The sequence below is a fragment of the Gigantopelta aegis genome, chromosome 3 (assembly GCF_016097555.1).
Source record: "Gigantopelta aegis isolate Gae_Host chromosome 3, Gae_host_genome, whole genome shotgun sequence".
Classification (NCBI taxonomy): Eukaryota; Metazoa; Mollusca; class Gastropoda; order Neomphalida; family Peltospiridae; genus Gigantopelta; species Gigantopelta aegis.
The window spans coordinates 69,243,050-69,256,159 of record NC_054701.1 but is presented as its reverse complement, the minus strand read 5'-3'; the positions used below and the strand labels follow the sequence as shown (position 1 = coordinate 69,256,159).

The 13,110-nt window shown below is 35.3% G+C and overlaps 1 protein-coding gene across 2 annotated transcripts in view; it reads left to right on the top strand.

Moving 5' to 3' along the window:
• Positions 1 to 13,110, top strand: part of LOC121368977 (multiple epidermal growth factor-like domains protein 11) — a 60,526-nt gene that overhangs the window by 4,367 nt on the left and 43,049 nt on the right. For both annotated transcript variants that reach the window (XM_041493762.1, XM_041493761.1), the window contains exon 2: positions 4,288 to 4,690. The gene's annotated coding sequence lies outside the window, so the exon portion shown is untranslated. The remainder of the gene's footprint in view (positions 1 to 4,287; positions 4,691 to 13,110) is intronic.

Genomic DNA, 13,110 nt, shown 5'->3' with positions numbered 1-13,110 from the left:
CGAGGTTCTTTGGTTATAGAATGAAATGTGACTGAAGTGTTGTACACAGGAAAACACGTGTACAAAACACGAACAACTCGGCAGGGGTTTAGGGTTTATTCTGGATCATCAATCGGGTGGGATACAAACAATTAGAAAAAGTCATACACAAAGACCCTGAAATAACAAAAAGGGAATACTTAAAATACATAGGAATCTTGGTTATAATAAGTCTTAAAATTAATTACACATTTAACATTCAGAATTAACCAATATACTAGCCAGTGTAAACACACTGACCTTTTGAGCATAAATATAGAACAGCGTATATGTCAAAAAGCATATTAACAAATTAATTTCAATATTTAATTGAATTTAAACAATCATAAAGTGAACTATAAATCTTTGATTACAAATCACTGATTACACATGTAACAGCTAGCTATGTCATCGCCGACGACACCAAAGAATGGTACAACGACTCGCTGTAAGGGGTTGAGAGGCTCTTTATTCTGGTAGTGGCTCAAGTTACAACAAAACATCAAACAGTGTAAAAAAAAAAAAACACACACACCGTTCAAGAAACCAGGTGACCGATACATGTAACTTGATCATTAAACCATTGACCCACGATCTCCTCTCCGACAATTCCATCAACGACACAACAACCACGCCGAAATATGTTAGACTTAAATGACAGTGAAAACACACAACACGTGTCGTTTAGCCCAAGTTGCACGTGCAATCGCTGTTCAGAATTTATAGTGTTTGGCAGACAACTAATACATCTAATATCTCGGGAGATTTTGAGAAACATATTTTTTTAAAAAAGAAGATACATTAAAGATAAACCCTCCTGCTACACACATATAATACACTGTTTAATACACTGAATGTCCTATTCAAAAGAAACACTATAAAATCACTTATAACATACTTTATAAATAAAAAGTTAAATATACAATAGCCTGTCTACAAATAGTTTACCTACCGACTGTGTCGGGTCTTTACAGAAGCATAATGCTGGTTGTCACCTACATGATTGTGGCACCTAATAATAAAATAAGTTAATTCAGTACACATAAATCTATACATGTACACACAATAATTTAACAAATATCTCATAATAACTTAGTTATTGTGTTACTTTTCTAAATACAGTAAATTAGATATTATAATCATTTATGATAGAAAATATATACTTTAACCTATTCTACTAGCTATTCTATAAAAATAACGTAACCATTTAAAACAAATCTTGTCAAGCTGAATCACAATGTGATGTTTAACGTAACTACAATACTATTATATTACAAACCTAATCAATAAATCTTCTAATCTTATTTATTGATTAAAATAAGTCATTAAAACAAGTAGTTATATCTTAAATCATGTACCATGCATTTGCCTTTAAATTTCTCTGTGAAGGTTACTTGTGCAGTTGCTGTTAATAAACTTTTATCTTGTCACACAAGTGGTCTGTTCTCTTTTGAATGTCATAAAGCATCCGACTAGGAGAACACAGAAACAATGATACTAGACTTGCAATAACTGAGTTGTCGGTGAGCTCAACCCAAGCCCAGAAAACCAGAGAAAGCAAGAAAACAAAGAAAGCCTGCACACGTATAACCTGATATAATAAAACTATGTGAACAGTGTTTTAAAATAGTATGTGTGTAATGAACTTAATTTAAAACACCCGGTTACAGAAACACGCTCAGTGGACTGATTCTCTTATTGTTTTCCCCCGTCCCAGCCAAATGAATGAATGAATGAATGAATGTTTAACGACTCCCCAACACGAAAAATACATCGGCTACTGGGTGTTAAACTATGGTAAATGTAAACACAATGTAATGAGCAACATCAATATAAATATTCAATAGTTAAGTTAAAACACTGTAAAGAACTGTGCAAAAATACAAATATCACAGTTAGATATAATTAAAATTTAGAATAAAACTCAGTATCACGTCCGTCCCAGCCAATGTCCTACAATTGGTATATCAAAAGCAATGGTATGTGTTTTTCTGTTAATGGGAAAGTGGTTCTAAAATATCCTTTGCTGCCAATGAAAAAATGTAGCAGATTTCCATTTAAGACTGCATTTCAAAACTATTAAGTGTTTGACATCCAACAGCCAATGATTAACAGGCATTTTGAGAGTACTGCGAACTCAATACATGTCCCCTACTGGGCCCAAAATACTTTCATATTTCCTAACGTCAAGTACCATAACTCTGTGATAATGGGTAAATCGCCGTGGAAGTTAAACCTGATCTGTAACAGTACATGGTATAGCTATATACAAAATTCCATCTCAATATATTTAGGCATTGAAAACCAAAGTCTGGAATGCACATTTTCATATCTCCTAAGTTCGAAAGGGTCATAACTCTGTGCAAAATGGGTAAATTGCCATGAAAGTCAACACATTTCTGTAACAGAACGTGATAAAGATATACACAAAATGTCAACTCAATATCTTGAGGCATTTGAGGAAAAAAGTCCAGAAAACAAATGTCCGTAACTCTTAAGTTACACAGAACATGATAAAGCTATACACAAAATTTCCGCCCAATATATTGTGACAAATTCCCGTATCTCCTAAGTTCAATGGCCATAACTCTGTCCACACTAGGTAAATCGTCATGAAAGTCAAAACTGATAGGTAATAGTATATAGTAAAGCTATATACAAAATTCGGGAAAAGGGAAAACACATCTGAAAAACTGTATATGGGCCGAATGGACGGATGGACGGACGGACAGTCAGACAGACACACACAGATAGGACGGACAAGGTTGGACAAGTAGGGGACTAATAAATCAATGTGCTCTAGTGGTGTCACTAAACAAAACAAACTTTAATTTTTTGTTGTTTGAAAAATACCCGTTCCGGTTGGGAGTCAAGTTTTTAGGATGCTAGTCAGAATATCTGCAAAACATTGTCTTTCGTGAAAGAGATATTTCCACTTATTGTCTTCCCTACAAGATATATTTCCATTTTAGATATTCCTGCATTTGAAGGATTCATCCTTAAACAGTCATCCATTAACTGATATTGTTCTTGTTAAAATATTGACTTTCGCATGTTGTACTATTCATTAAAAAGAACCCATTTGATGCATTTAAAACTTTAAATGTAGTAACAAAACCAGAACTTTAACTAGTGACGGTGAGTAGTTTGAGATTGCTTTGAATGTCCCTTTTCAGTAGTTCTGTTGATATTTTTGGACAGTGTAACGTGTGTTACTTTCTCTCATGTGTGTTACCACCAACTCAAACACCAGGAAGACTGAATAATTATCTTTTATTTTAGGCTGGTACAGATAGACCATCTTTCCATCTATGAATACACTTTGACATCAATTTGTTATCTGCGCACACTTCACAGACCCTTCAAAACTTTGTCCGATTTAACGTCACGTGTGTTACCGACCCTTTTTGGAGACTTCCCGGCCCAACCTCTCACCAGTGTCTAATATGTTGGTGATACATAACAAGGATAGCCGGTATACGTTATCACAAAGCACACAAGAGCACCTTGGTATATCACAGTTATTCACGTGTGTTACCGTGGAATTGTCCAAAGCTTCCCATGTGTCGGTTACCTTGTTACAGTCAGGGAATAGATGTAACGTTTCAGACATTTATTTGAAGAAGTCACCGTGCACTGTGTGTAAAACATTATTTGCGTTCAAATTCTATGCACTATTCTATATTGAAAGCAAATGTCGTTCATTCATCGAAAAGGAATAAAATAATAATTGTCCCGTTCCTTTTGTATCATGCTTATAACCTTGATGTGATCATTTTAATTATTTAACGTATGATATTTATATTTAAGTCTTGTTTTATATTTTAATAAATGTTTAACTTTATGGAAAGGTGGGATGTTTTAGCATAACAAAGTAAGGGATATTTTATTTCAAATATTATTTATTGAATGAAACAAGCTATAAACAATACATCACAAGACAAGTGCACGATGCATGGTTGTATTAACACTTGTTAAGAATGAGAAACACGTAAAGGGATGATGTCGAAATGACCCTTCTTCTTTTGTGACTGGAATACAAAACAAGCTGTTTTGTCAAACCTTTGACAGTTTCAAAATCTTTACATTTGTAATCTGAATATATTTTAGTGTACTTTTTCTATACACGTATACTTCAAAGACTTCAGATAAAAAAAAAAAAAAAAACCCCACCAAAACATTAATTTCTTTCTCTTGCAATTAATCGTGGATTTTGTCATATACTGAAATATTACGGTTACATGCTACACTGATTAAATTTAATTTCAGGCTTAAATTCTCATGATGGGACTTTCTAAACCAAGGGTAACGCTCAGTAGCATAACGTGGGCCTGCCTTCTGTGTGTCATGAGCTTGCCACTTTGTGCTGAAGCACTTCGTCAGAGACAAATTCATTGCATGTTACCTACTGAGGACCATATACACACTAATGACTCAGCAATTCCATATTGTCAAAGTGGGTGCAAAGACGGGTACAGAGGATCATACTGCAGCCTGACATGTCCTAAGAACTGCATACGGTGTGATCGAAAGGTGCTGTCTTGCGATGTCTGCCTCTATGGATATTTCGGTGACAAATGTACGATGATCTGTCCTCACTGTGAAAAGTGTAATTCTACAGGTGATTGTATATACCGTACTGAGCAGTCAACGACACCACCCAGTCATTTCAGTAAGTATATATTCGCATAATGTAATGTAAATTTATATTTTAAAACAAAGTTAATTTCGAGTTCAGAATGCATACATGGAGAATAATACATGAGTGGCCGTTATATACCATTATTCTCACAACGAATTATTTCAAAATGTATCTAACGAGCGAAAGCGAGTTTGATACGGTTTTAAACAACGAGTTGTCAGATAAATGGTATCTAACGGACACGAATGTATTATTCTATTTCCTACATATCCTAAAAAAACCCCAGGTTTTAAGCAAATGTTAACATCGTTTTCGACTAAAATATATTTACAGCCGTTGACCTTGCAGCTGACTTACGCGTCATAGACATGAATGTCAGGTTAACTATATGTCACAGTCTAATCGATTTCCATCGTTTAGTTTTTCATTGGAGGTATGTCATTGGTGACCTGGTCATCACCTAAGAGCAGCCAGTCTTATACCTTGAAATTGTTAACACACGTACGTGTGTAAGCAACTATTCGTAACCAAAAATAATGCATGGTGTTCTCACCAACGGGTGTTTAAAGGGACACACCCTAGTTACGGCTAGTTGTTAACCATTACGCGTTGTTTTTCGCTATTAAACCCATTTTTTCACAAATAAAATTGCACTTTACTTACCGTTTATTATTTAGAATATACATTTCCATTCACCTGAAGTGTTTTTTGGTAATCCTGGTTTTTGTAATACCACAAAATGCATTTTTCGTATTTCATAAATCGCACGCACGTCTGAGAAAAAACCGTTGAGCAGACAAGGTCTAATCTATTTTTAGAGGGGATATTTCCATTTCAATGTCACAGACGTTGGTATATCACGTGACCGTTATCATTTTGTTTCGGTTTGTTTTCTCGTGCACGGTTCGCGCAATCAACATCCGATTTGTTGTTCATTTGTGAGATTTTTCTTCACAGTTCGTGAACATTTTCAGTAACAATAAAGTTCAGACAAGTAAGTGTCTCAATACAAAACGTTACAAACCCTTAAAACCAATAATGTTGCTAAGTTTTACGATATCTGGAGAGGGAATACAACCAGGACAGAACAGTTGGAACATGTCCAGGAGAGGTGAAAGAAACGCACCCCAAGTCTGTGAAATTTGTCGTGACGTAGCCATTGTTGTGCTTCGAGCGACATCTACCGGTGACATCAGAATACTAACTTTCAAAATTATTTCAAGCAATTGGGACATGGGGATTCCCATGGTATTTATCGATATAAAACCTGCTTTTTCACTCCATTTGATAAAAACGTGATCTAAGTGTGTTACAGGTTTGTAGATTAACCAAATTATAATTTATTTTCGCTGGATGGAACTAGGGTGTGCGGCTTTAAGAAAATGCATATATGAACGTATTGGCATGAAATAGGCAATATTACATATGAAACGTTCAGGCATATAAATGTAACATACCTGTTTCACCTGGGTCCGTTTTAATGGAGCAGTTGTAACGCCACTTACGACAATGCTAGCCTTGGTATCATACTATGACAACATAAACTGTAATGCTTCCGGAAAATTAAGCAGTTACATCGAAAAACATACAGCACTGTGATGGTCGTACTTTATAATACCTGGGCCCGTATTTTCGAAGCCATCTTAGCTAGTTAAGAGCAAAATACGAATGTCGTAGATTTAAGATACGACAGAATTTCGAAAGTATCGTAAAGTTCTCTTAGTGTGTCATGATTTACGATATTTGTCGTAAACAAAAATGGGAACTCTCATTAAATGGAGACAGAAAAGATGGGGGTCTCGGTGACGTCATCATGGAAATTCCCTCTAAACGTCATCTCGGTACAGCTGAGGTCTAACTACACAGATGTCATCTGCCATTGAAATCCCTGTTAAATTGCCCAATTCCAAATGAAGATTGCCAATAGAACGGGTTCTCGTTGGCACTAACAACATACACCATTGTGAACATACATTATGTAAACATTTATTTTCACTCCAAAACTGAGAACATTTCCGTCTCAGTTTTTTGCTATATGACCGCATCTGGCTGTAGTACTGGTCCGAACAGGTGGTTCATTAACCGGCTGTCTTTTGCGCTATACACACATGTCCCAATATTACAAAATAACATGGGCAAAATACAGCCAGAAGGCTTACCATTAAACATTCACATTGTTTTAATTCTTCCCCAATTCCTAGAAGTGAACATGTGAACCACAACATATGTCACGATTAGGAACTATAGTGGACCGTGATCAATGAACTCTCACCCGGAAGTGATCTGTGTAGTGAGACCTGACTTTCCAGAATGGATACTATGCAAGCGTCCGAATCCCCGACAAAGAAGCCCCGTAAGAGAAATTAATGTTCCATAGAAGTGGACATTTTAATGTCGGATGTGAGGAAGAAGTCCAGCATTCTTTTCTCTTCTTTTGGCTGGTTAACAGTGATTAGGCTACATTAGTCCCAGAATACAAAGTACTGTATATACACATAAATCAACTTTTAAAATTATTTGATTATGAATATTTTAGACGAGTGGTAAAGCCCTCGCTTTATGCGCGGTCGGTCTGGGATCGATCCCCGTCGGTGGGTCCATTGGGCTATTTCTCGTCCCAGCCAGTGCACTACGACTGGCCGTGGTATGTGTTACCCTGTCTATGGGAGGTGCATGTAAAAGATCCCGTGCTACTAATGGAAAAATGTAGCGGGTTTTCTCATTAAGACTATATGTCGAAACTACTAAATGTTCGACATCCAATAGCTGATGATTAATACACCAATGTGCTCTAGTGATGTCGTTAAACAAAACAAACTTTAATTTTATACTTTAATAACAAAAACTCACAAATCCAAGAAGGAAAATGGATACAGCCTAAGGGCCGTTCAAATATTTGTGTCAAAATTAAGACACCCTCTCTCCCTCCAAGGGCGTATGATGGGGGGGGGGGGGGAGGTCCGCTGAAGCAAATGGTCTGCTTTCAGAACTAAAACATACAGGTTTATACATATGGAGTTTCTGGTGGTGCAAAAACAAAATAGAAAAGGTCCACTTGGTTCATATTCCAACCCCCCAGGTCCAGCTCACGCTACGTCCCTGCACCCTGTAACGCTAAACCATACACCCCACAATTTTTTTTAATTATTTAAAGCTTGGAGACCACCCCCATTTCCAAACAAGACATGCTATGGGTGTAATATATTTTTAATGTGCTGCTTATGTACTTATGAATAAACTGATTTTATTTTATTTGTTTTAGAAAGCGCTGATCAGTGGCGTGGGGGGGGGGGGGGGGGGGGGCAAGGTCATGCCATCCACAATCAAACTTTTTTTTTTTAAACTATTAAATTTTATAAAATCATACATAGATACATACTTACATACATAGTGTGGGTCCCCCCCCCCCCCCCCCCCCCCCCACACACACACAATATGGGTTACCTGCATATACAAGACATGCATATCTGCGCCATTGTTATAGGTGGGAGAGGACGAAATATAAAATCCTGGCTACGCCAATGGCGCAAATATGCATGTATTTTAACTCAATTTATAATCGTCATTGTGTGTTTACATCTATAAAATGTTGTTGTTGTTGGGGGTTTTTGTAAATAATTTCAGTTTGGTTTTACTTAACAAGAAGAGTAAAAGTGTTTGGAAATAAAAATATTTTTTTAGTATTTTTGTGTACAGTTTAGAAACAATCGCTTTGAAATAAATAATTTGTAATACATATTATAGTATGAAAAAGGCGTTCCCTGTGGGAAGAACTATAGCTATAACTACCTACGTTAAATACTGTTGCCGTAACAGTGTTTATGAGAAGGTAAAAAAATACATTAAAAACAAACAAAATATATTAGTAATAAAAAAGTGCGTTGCGTAATGTTGTTAGTACACTCATCCCATGTAACGCTACATAACGATTGTAGGCCCCTACATACATCCACCCACTCCCTCAAGCGTTACGTAATATTTGAATTGTCACAACAACATATTTTACTATCTTAATAATTCAGTATAAATATTATTTAATAAAATAATAATTTATTTATAAAAAAAAAAATCTTTACATTTTCCATGTACCAGTAAGACATTTCAAATATTAATTTTGGAACTTTCATGTCTATTTTATATTACTGTAAATAGTGAAAATTTGTCAGTTGGGTTAATTTCAGTAATATTTCTTTTATTTGGGCTTTCCGATATATTATTTAGGTGCATATCACATTTCACGCCTGTGCCTTCTTCAACAACCCCGATCAGGCCCCATTATATCGATTGGTAAATTTTCTGAAATCGGTAGCGTAACAATCAAAGGTCACGGTTGCAATACACTGTTTTAAAGTTTTGACGGCGAAATACTTCGAGTTTACAAAACAGGGGAGCTGTAGTTTCGTTATTATCATGAAATAAGAAGTAAGCCGCCATATTGGTTTCTAGTCTACGACAGGTAGGAACCTGTCGTAGGATCTACGATATATTTACGATATTTTGGAGTTTCGAAAATACGCTACGATATTTGCCGCAGCCACCTACGACGGATTTACGACATATCGTGGCTAAGATGGCTTCAAAAATATGGGCCCTGCCCACCAGTCATAACTTTTGTTCAATGTGATATAATCCTTTCGATTCCATCAGAAACTTCTATTACAGTTTCTACGTGATACTGAATTTTATTATAAATTTTAATTGTATCTATCTTAGTCCATGAGCCAGGACCCAAACTTTGGCCAGTTGGTATCACCTGGGGGGACGAATGCTCATAGTGATTTTTGTCAAGGACTACATTCCTAGGAATGGAAAATTTATGATAGCATTGCAGGACTCACAGCTTTCTGTGTGTATCCACCCGTTTTGTGACCCCACCCCCATTTCCACGACAGTTATATTTTTACAGAATTGCTTAAAGGTGACTAGTTTAAAAGCATTGTAAAATATTTGTAAGGGCATTTAGGAATGCAAAACTTGGGGGATTGGGAGGTAATGGATTGGTGAATTCCGATATGTTACCAATATTGAAATCCTTTGAGGAGTAGGATCTCATATAACACTTTTTTCTGTAATGTTAAACAAATTAATTCACAGTTTTATTTTTCAGTAGAAATTTAACATAAAGTTTAGGCTCAGCACCTCAAATATTCTTTTTGAAGGATCTTATTGCAACAGAAGCTTGTTTTGACATTTAGTTAATATTTACATCCTATATGAAATTAAAAAAAAAAAAATTGGAAGTGTTTTTGTGTAACAACCCTTTTGATAACCCTACCCTCTTTCCTCAAAAGCAGTACTTCAAAAGAATTGTTAACAGGATAACTAAATAAAAACATCATACAATATTTAATAAGATATAGATGGCAAACCTAAAGGTAGACAAAGTTGATGGGATATAAATTTGAGAAATAGAAGCAATAGTGACATCATTTGAAGGTTAGGGTCTCACATAGCACTTGTTGTTTGATTATTAGGTAATGCAGTTTTCGCAATTTTACAATTGTAATTCCATTTGAAGTTTGGGTTTACACTTGTTAAGCTATTTGCTGATGAAGTTATTAACATGAGCATGACTTTTTAATATATATATATATATATATATATATATATATATATATATATATATATATATATATATATATATTTGTTAATACAAATTTTATTATTTTCTAATATAAACCCATTAAAGGTTCCTGTCAACTTAAAATGTACTTTGATCACATATTTATTGTTACATGCAGTTGATAATAAATATTATTGCTCAAAATCATATTGCTATACAAGACTAAGTCGAAACAATAAATCAGTTGGAAATGCATACATTGTCTTGATAGATTAACAATATGATAAAGATGGATCAATATTTTGTAGATATAAAATTTCTGTGCTACATTTCCATGACGGTCTTCAACTTGGTTGTCAAAATCTTTTTATGAACATTATACCAGTCTATATAGATGCTGGATACTATAGTAGTCTTCTTCTGTTTTTAGTTTCCAGCCTGTATCAACGGCACTTTGTGTTACTGGGTCATACTCTACAGTACAATCTGGTTGATTGGATGTTGTCTAAATAATATGTTTTATTAAAAAATCCCTACATACATGTAGTTACAAATGGTGTATTTCAAGGTTGATTGCATGTTGTGTATGTTTAATCAAACAATCCCTGCAAAGTTACACTTTCGATTCTGTCCTTCTTTGCACACAACAGAAACATATACTGGCAGGCTGTAATCTAAAATTGAAAAAGTAGGAAAAGTGAATTTCTCCCTTTCAAGAAGAAAGGGAAGACGTGTGATACAAATAGGCGAAATGAACATGTATTGGTACATTTTGTAATGTTTCGGAAAGGCTTCAAATTAGACACACAGTTCTGATTCCTAGGTACACTGATAGTGTAACCCCCAGTATATACAACTCTACAAACATTTTGATAGACAATACAGATTCAACGATACCTGCACCAGTTTCAGGACCACATTTGTGTCAGCAATGGAACCCCAGGGATCTCTTGGAATGCCAAGCACAAAATATAGTTTCTGTCATCTGAGCTAAAGGCAACTTACTTGTATCCCTCAATTGCAGCATGAGCTGCATGCAATACATAGCATCAGTCAACTTGAAAACACTGAATAACAATACAACTTTGGATATTGTTTTAATATTTGTTATCAAAACACTTTCCCTTGGAATGTATACTCCTTCCTTCATTCTTTAACAGGAGTGCACAAATTGAAATTCTGCGTAACCCTTTTTGAAACTAAGGAAATTATATTTTTAATTTTTGTATATTTGTAATAATACATATATAATAAGGATTATGACTGAAATAAAGAAATTAAAAACATTATGAAGAGTTTCTTTATTATTTAAAACAACTTAAGATTTCAAACAGCATCATAATTATACTGATATGTTACTATCCATCTTACAAATTAGGATGGCCACTCACTGGTTTTACATTGTCTTGATTTTATCATCATCATCATCATCATCATCATCATTTTCGTCATCATCAGCATCATCTTGAAAATCATCTGTATCACTGTCATCAATGCATACATGTAGTTCGTCAGAACTAGACTCACTTTCATTATGTTCCACTCTACGCTTCTTTGGCGGATGTGGGGATGCTTGATCCTGGGGTTTCAAAGCCTATCTCCATTTTGCTAGGTTCAAGTACTTTTCGACACCTCGTTTAACAACATATTCCTTATAGTCACCTTCTGGGGAAAACTGACTGAAAACTGGTATATTCAGTTTTAGCAAAAGAAGATCTTCCAATGCAGAATTGGAAATAGTGGAACATTGTTGTGGCATCATTTTACGTAAACAACTGAAACCATTCTCTACAGTTCCTTGAGCCCATGCAATAACTAAACATATCCACCACCAGCAAGATATGTTTAAAGGAATCCACGTGGTAAATAAATATTTTTGACCAAAATGTGAATTTTGTCACATATTGATGGATACCTCCTAATATGTAAAGTTTTCAGTTTGAGGAATTCTTCTTTGGCTGCTTCTAGCTTGAAGGAATGTGTCTTCAGTGGATTATTGAAGTGATCTGCCAGTGTTTCAATTTCTTTTATGCCATATTGTTTATCAGTGAGGTCCCAACGAGTATGATCCACTAATGTCATGTATCTGATTACTTCATTTTTCTTTAGGCTGTCAAATCTTCTGTTTATGGCTTCTTGGATTTCTCTTACCAATTGTGTTTGAACATGTTTTACTTTCTCCTCACCCTGACTTACTCTAGTTAACATAAATTCTTATTTTGGTAACACGTTTCTTCTCAAGAGTTTCTCTTTGTCTGTCTTTCAGTTTGGTGGTGTCCCTCGTACTTAAAGTTGATGGCAGATCTGTAGCTGAAGCCTTTATAATAACACTTTCATCTTTCTGGCAGCAGATAAAATTTCCAAATGATTCTGGTTTCTTTGGCTCAGTTCTGCTTACTATGTCATTAAGCATATCGTTGCAGCCATCTAAAACATCAACTATATCTGAGATGACGGTACTGACCGCTTCCATTGTCAGAGAAACATGGGCAGTTTTTTCTAATATTTCTCGGTATAGGGCAGCGGTGCAGCATTTTCCTTTTGAATCCAGCTATTTTTATTTTCATTTGTGGTGTCACAAAGCCTTTGGTCTCTATGGCATTTTCAGCAAACAATAAGAATACACAATAGTTGTATAAAAGAACACGTAGACCCCGGTCTTTGTGGCTCTGAAATCGTGTTCCATGTACTTTGGGGTATCTACGAATGTTGACTTGTAGTTTTTCTGCAATAAGCTGCATCAATCTCCAATTTTTTCCGCTGTTTTTCAAAAAGTAATGAACGGATTTCATCATTTCGTCAATGTTTTCACATTCTGGTGATTTACTGAATGCATCCTTGACAGACAGTTCTAACTTGTGAAGGGAACAATGAATAACAAGTAAAT